The sequence below is a fragment of the Bos indicus genome, chromosome 3, assembly GCF_029378745.1.
Source record: "Bos indicus isolate NIAB-ARS_2022 breed Sahiwal x Tharparkar chromosome 3, NIAB-ARS_B.indTharparkar_mat_pri_1.0, whole genome shotgun sequence".
Lineage (NCBI taxonomy): Eukaryota > Metazoa > Chordata > Mammalia > Artiodactyla > Bovidae > Bos > Bos indicus.
Genome location: NC_091762.1, coordinates 66,313,053 through 66,319,908, shown reverse-complemented (window position 1 = coordinate 66,319,908; position 6,856 = coordinate 66,313,053).

Sequence of the window (6,856 nt, the reverse complement as noted above, 5' to 3'; positions counted from 1 at the left end):
AGTCTTTGTGTTAGTTGCTCAGTTGAGTCTGACTCTTTGAGACTCATGAACTATAGCCCACCAGGCCCCTTTGTCCAAGGTGTTCTCCAGGAAAGAATACTGGAGTGGGTAGCCATTCCCTTCTCCAGTGGATCTTCCTGACCAGGGATCAAACCTGTGACTCCTGCATTGTAGCAGATTCTTTACCTTCTGAGCCACAGGGGAAGCTTGATCAAAGTCTTAAGGCATTCCTAAAGCTGTGAGGAAACACAAGCTGGAATCAAGATTGCCGGGAGAAATATCAATAACCTCAGATATGCAGATGACACCACCCTTATGGCAGAAAGTGAAGAGGAACTCAAAAGCCTCTTGATGAAAGTGAAAGTGGAGAGTGAAAAAGTTGGCTTAAAGCTCAACATTCAGAAAACGAAGATCATGGCATCCGGTCCCATCACTTCATGGGAAATAGATGGGGAAACAGTGGAAACAGTGGCAGACTTTATTTTTTGGGGCTCGAAAATCACTGCAGATGGTGACTGCAGCCATGAAATTAAAAGACACTTACTCCTTGGAAGGAAAGTTATGACCAACCTAAATAGCATATTCAAAACTAGAGACATTACTTTGCCAACAAAGGTTCATCTAGTCAAGGCTATGGTTTTTCCTGTGGTCATGTATGGATGTGAGAGTTGGACTGTGAAGAAGGCTGAGTGCCGAAGAATTGATGCTTTTGAACTGTGGTGTTTGAGAAGACTCTTGAGAGTCCCCTGGACTGCAAGGAGATCCAACCAGTCCATTCTGAAGGAGATCAGCCCTGGGATTTCTTTGGAAGGAATGATGCTAAAGCTGAAACTCCAGCACTTTGACCACCTCATGTGAAGAGTTGACTCATTGGAAAAGACTCTGATGCTGGGAGGGATTGGGGGCATGAGGAGAAGGGGATGACAGAGGATGAGATGGCTGGATGGCATCACTGACTCGATGGACGTGAGTCTGAGTGAACTCCGGGAGTTGGTGATGGACAGGGAGGCCTGGCGTGCTGCGATTCATGGGGTCGCAAAGAGTCGGACACGACTGAGCAACTGAATTGAACTGAACTGAAAGTTGTGAGAATTTGGATGTCCCCAAATCCCAACCTTAATGTGATGAATGTCTGGGCTAATTTATGGAGGAGAGTAGATTAAATACATCTGATTTTTGCCCTCAATCTAAGCAAGATGGAATCAAGCCTACAAAACCACTGCAAAAATTTTCTCTGATGCTGGAGAAAATGCAGGACACTGGGGTTGGTCAGACAATACTTAGGATAATAGTCAATATCTAGCTGCACACCCCTCACATGGATAGATTCAAGCTATTCCAGGCCCCAGGAAGAAATGTTGGTGTAAGCAAAACTGCAAGTACAGATGGCAGGAACTCACAAGAGGCAGGGAAAAGACCAACAAGCTGAGCTCAACAGAGGTGGGAAAATCATTACAATTTTTTTAAACAATTTATTTCTTTGGAGTATTTCATGAGAATGACAGTCTGATATTGATAAAAAAAAATGCAAAGAAAACCACACATAGTTAAGTTTTTGAGAACATTTGTGTTCTATTTTTGTGTTATGTTGTAGAAGCAATTCAAATGTGAATGGATCACTATAATTTCAATAAGCTTACTATTAATATGATAAAAATACAGGTGTGTTATTCTGAGTGTATCAGACCTTGTTCTGCCTGATAGGCAATCAGTGGTTCTATTCTCAGTGTAGATTTATAGAGGGAGAATTGTCAAGTCCCCATGACTGACGAGTCCAGGGAGAAAAAGTAGCTCATCTGCATGGTCGGACTTCAGATATTTCAAATGGGTTGCACATGCAGCTAGAACAAACTCTTAAAATAACTATATATATATATATATATATATATAGTTATTTGACTTCCCTGTGTGTATTTCACCCCTTATTTCCCAGAGTCATGCCCATTGTCCTCTTAAGAATTAAGATTATTTAGGACAGGGGTTAAAAACAAACAAACAAACCTGAAACAGTGATCTGAGTTTTTTAAACTTCCATATAGACTCTTGGGAGTCCAGGCCATGAAAGGATCTGAACACAGAATTTATGGAATTGCTATGTACTAAAAAGGTAATAGAGGGACTCAGTTCTGTCGAAACTACAAGGTAGTCACCGATCCTGGGAAGAAACACTGGCTATAACACTGGTAGAAAAATCAAGAGAAATAAAATTGAAGAGACCCAGAGGAAGGGTGTCATTAGCAAAGGGGGAAGTTCTCGGTACCATGTGAAAGTTAAGACACTGACTAGAAGCCAGGGCAATGTGTCCAAAGTCTTCATTCCCATTTGAAGAAGTCCCACATTTTACATGGTAAAGAAGAAACTGTATCTGACAATCTTGTCAATGTGGCCTGTGAGCCTTTCATTAATAATGGCTTGATTACAATAATGTAACCTACAGATAATCTAATCATCTGTAGATTATCCAACAGAAGGACACATTTCTGTTCTAGAATGTGAGGCTGAGGCTCAGGCTATCTGAGGCTGTCTGAACAGTTGGAGCATAGCTTTTTACAAGGACTTGAGACACTCAAAATACTCCAAACATATAGGGTTGATCCTTGTTGCTAAAAGGACCAGTGGGAGTATGCAAGGGGTAGGGATAGGGGGCACACCAACATAGGCTTTTGGGTGAGATCTATCCCAACTCTGAGCTCATATTTAATATGTATTAATATGTTTTTTTAAAGTCTCAAGGAAAGGAAAGCTGAGAATATCAACTTTTTGAAGGTGTTGATTCCTTTAAATGACATAATTTATGAGCAAGGGCTGTCTAAGTTATTGGGTTATTGTATGTGTGTATAAAGAAGGCAGAACACCAAAGAATTCATGCCTTGAAACTGTGGTGCTGGAGAAGACTTCTGAGAGTCCCTTGGACAGTAAGGAGATCAAACCAGTCAATCCTAAAAGAGATCAACCCTGAATATTCACTAGAAGAACTGATGCTGAAGCTGAAGCTCCAGTATTTTGATCATCTGATGTGAATAGACGATCCATTGGAAAAAGCTCTGATGCTGGGAAAGATTGAGGGCAGAAGGAGAAGTGGGCATAAGAGGTTGAAATGGTTGGACAGCATCACTGATTCAATGAACATGAACTTGGCAAACTCTGGGAGATGGTGAGGGATGTAGAGGCCTGGTGAGCTGCAATTCATGGGGTTGCAAAGAGTCGGACATGACTGGCAACTGAACATCAGCAATGTGTGTGCATGGGGTGGGTTGGAGGGCAGTTTGAAACTACATCTTGATAAATGTCAGTTCTACAGCATCTTGTATATGGCAAAACCAATACAATATTGTAAAGTTAAGTTAAATAAAAAAAAGAAAAAGAATATGAGGTTAGTGCTGACTACCAAATGATTTCTCCTGCCATCTCCATGTCTTATTTTCTTTATTTTTACAGAGCTAAGCTTTATTTATTTTGGTTTCATTGATCATACAAGGAATGTGTCAAGTATTACCCTGAGATTCCCATCTTTCTAATTGAGCTGACAGCTATCTTCCAGGTGATATTAGACCCCCTTGCTCCAGTCTGAGTTCTTAAGGCAGTCTTCAAAATGGAAGAAGAGAGGATCTTCTGCTTTTATGAGTCTTTCAGGGAACAGAGGAACCTGAACATAGGAGAAGTTCAGACCATGGTTACACTGCACTTAACCCTCACTAATCTCCGAAAGCCTTTTGTTTTATCAAATAATCTCCTCTTGAGGCTGCACCTCCCATCACAGCTTTTCAGAAACCTTCCCATGTTTCTTTGCTGGAGTAAGCTTTAAAGTCTTTCTTACCACCAACAGCATATAAAGCAGTGGTCCCTGATGCACTAAGAGCTCAGGACTTTCAGGACTGGCCAGTTTGACAAGAGGTCCTCTCTACTGAGCATGGAAAGAGAGAAATAGAACTGCTTATCACTGAGCAATTCACTGAGGCCAGGGCGGGAGGCCTCCCTCTCTGTTGCTAGCACAGACCACAGCCTCACTCAGCTCTGTGGAGACAGCTTTTCTGAAGATTCACTTCTTTATTTGCAGCAGAGCTACCTTCTCTAACAATTTCCAACCTTTCCCTAACAAGAGATAGTCGCCACTACCCTAATGCCCTCTGCCACAGTGAGACGAGACTATCCCTCAAATTCCCAGATCCTGAGAGACAGAGTGAGTCTTTTCAGCTGTCTAAATGCAGGAGGCTCTGAAGGAAAGTGTTCCACTATTTGATGCAGCCAATCACTTTCTCATTCTTCATGTGGCTCCTGGGATAACTTACTCTTCTAGCTTTTCTCTTTTCTGGTCACACATTCTTAGTCTTCTTGGATAGACCCTTTTAATAAATATGATCTTTAGATGGATTTCCCTGGTGGCTCAGATGGTAAAGCATCTGCCTACAATGCGGGAGACCCAGGTTTGATCCCTGGGTCGGGAAGATCCCCTGGAGAAGGAAATGGCAATCCACTCCAGTACTCTTGCCTGGAGAATCCCATGGATGGAAGAACCTGGCGGGCTACAGTCCATGGGGTTGCAAAGAGTTGGACACGACTGAGTGACTTCACTTTAGATGTTGGGGACAGGGGCAGGTCTTGGTCTATAGGACTGCTCTCATTAATTTAAAGTCACTTCTAGCTTTCTAGATAGATAAATATAGACATTGCTGCCATTGTTTTGTCACTATGTCATGTCCGAGTCTTTGAGACCCGTGGACAGTGGCCCACCATGTCCTCTGTCCATGGGATTTCCCAGGCAAGAATACTGGAGTAGGTTGCCATTTCCTTCTCCAGATATATAGACGTAGATTTATGCTGATGATTCTCAAATTCAGTGTTCAACTTGGTCCTCTTTCCTAGTCTCTGATTTCATAAACCCAACTAGCTGTATTATGCACTTACAGATTTCAGTATAAGGCAGAATATATGATATCCGCTCAAGAAATCTTCCAGTATACACATCTCGACAAGTGGTTCCATCATTTATCCAGTCTCAAGACAAAAATCCGTGAGGGCCATTCTCCTTTGTCCAAAGGGTAAATTCTCCTTTGTCCTCCGTTCCTGCTCCCTTCCCATCACAACTAGTCCTACAATAAGTTCTCACAGCTTTTTTGTCATCCTTAAATGTATGCTGATTCTTACCACTTTTCATTGCTTCTCTCACTATCGCACTAGGCTACATGATCTTTAGTTCTCACCTGATAACTGCAATAGCCTTCTTGCTGCCCTATATTTTTTCTCTTTTTAGAGTGATCACCGACATTAATCTCTTCCATACCTACTTTACTGCTGCTATATTGACCTCCTTACTGCCATCCAAGGTTTTGCTTTCCCTCCTCTGCCTACAATGCCCTTCCTCTGGATGTATACAGGGCACTCTCCCTACCTTCATTCAGGTCTCTTCTCCAACACCATCTCCTCAGACACTCCCTTATCATATGATCTAAAGTGGCAGACACCCCCTCATCATTCTTCTCTCTCTTATTCCCATTTATTTTCCTCACAACTTTTTTCTCTAGATAACATTTGTGTTGGTTACCTGCCTTCTACAGACTATAGTTTTATGAGGGCAGGAACTTTTCTCGTCTACTATATCCTTAGCCTCCAAAACAGTGGAGGCACATAGTAGATATCTGATGAATATTGAAGAAAGAATGAATGAAAGAATCTCAGTTCACAACACAAATAGGAAGCTTAGCTTGCACAGCTAGAGACTCTGGAGTTAACAGGTAATTAATGGCTTTTGTAAAAGAGTATCTTTCTGACTTTTATTTTCATGTTAATGAATTATTTAAGTATATCTGTGTATGTCAGTGCCTTTAAACTGTGGCCAGGCAGTTTAACTGTATTACAGACATTTTTACTATACAGGGGAAAACAGGATAATATATTGTTTGGAACTTGTAGACTTTTTTAGCAGCTATAATAAGATATAATTGAGATACATAAAATTGTGTCAGAACCAATCAGATTATATACTTCCAACAGACGCAATTTTTAGTATGTACCTGTGAAACCCCTATCACTCTGCTTTCACTTAGATTATGGTTCAAATCTTGGATCTAAAATTTAGCAGCAGAGTGAATTTTGGCAAGGTATTGAACTCCAATCGTTTATTTATCTGAAAACTGGAGGCAAGATTAGTATTTTTCCTACAAGATTATTGAAATGAATAAATGAGATAACATGGATAGTGCCTTGTAAATAATAAGCATATGATAGCTTATGGTACTTTTTTGGCTAAGTAAGAATCCCATCCCCCACCCATGGGATTCTCCAGGCAGGAATACTGGAGTGGGTTGCCATTTCCTTCTCCAGGGGATCTTCCCGACCCAGGGATCGAACCTGGGTCTCCCGCATTGCGGGCAGACGCTTTAACCTCTGAGCCACCAGGGAAGCCCAAGTAAGTAACACCTAAAAGCTATCTAAAATATTTTTATTTTATAGTGCTTTTTAAAATAGAATAAAAAACTTAAATTCCTCTTTGGGCCAGGCAAACAATTAAATATTTTCAGAACCAGGATTGGTGGATTTATGAGGACAATTGGAAATGGAATGATATAAAAACATTCAAATTTAAAATCTACCCCCACTCCCCATTCCCACCAAGAAAAAAAAAAAAAAACGCAAGAAGGAAAAGGAATTGTGTTGGCCCTACAAAACAAATCTGCAGGTTGTGTTCAGCCTATAGGACACAAGTTTGTGATCCCTAGCACTGTGAAATCAGAGAAGGGGTTTTAGTGTGAAATTTACTTTATTCAGTAAATATTTTACAAATGACTGGTTCCATTGAAGAGACAGTATTGGAGAGGAGGCAAACAGAAAAGTAGCGGGACCAGTTAGGAAACTGTTT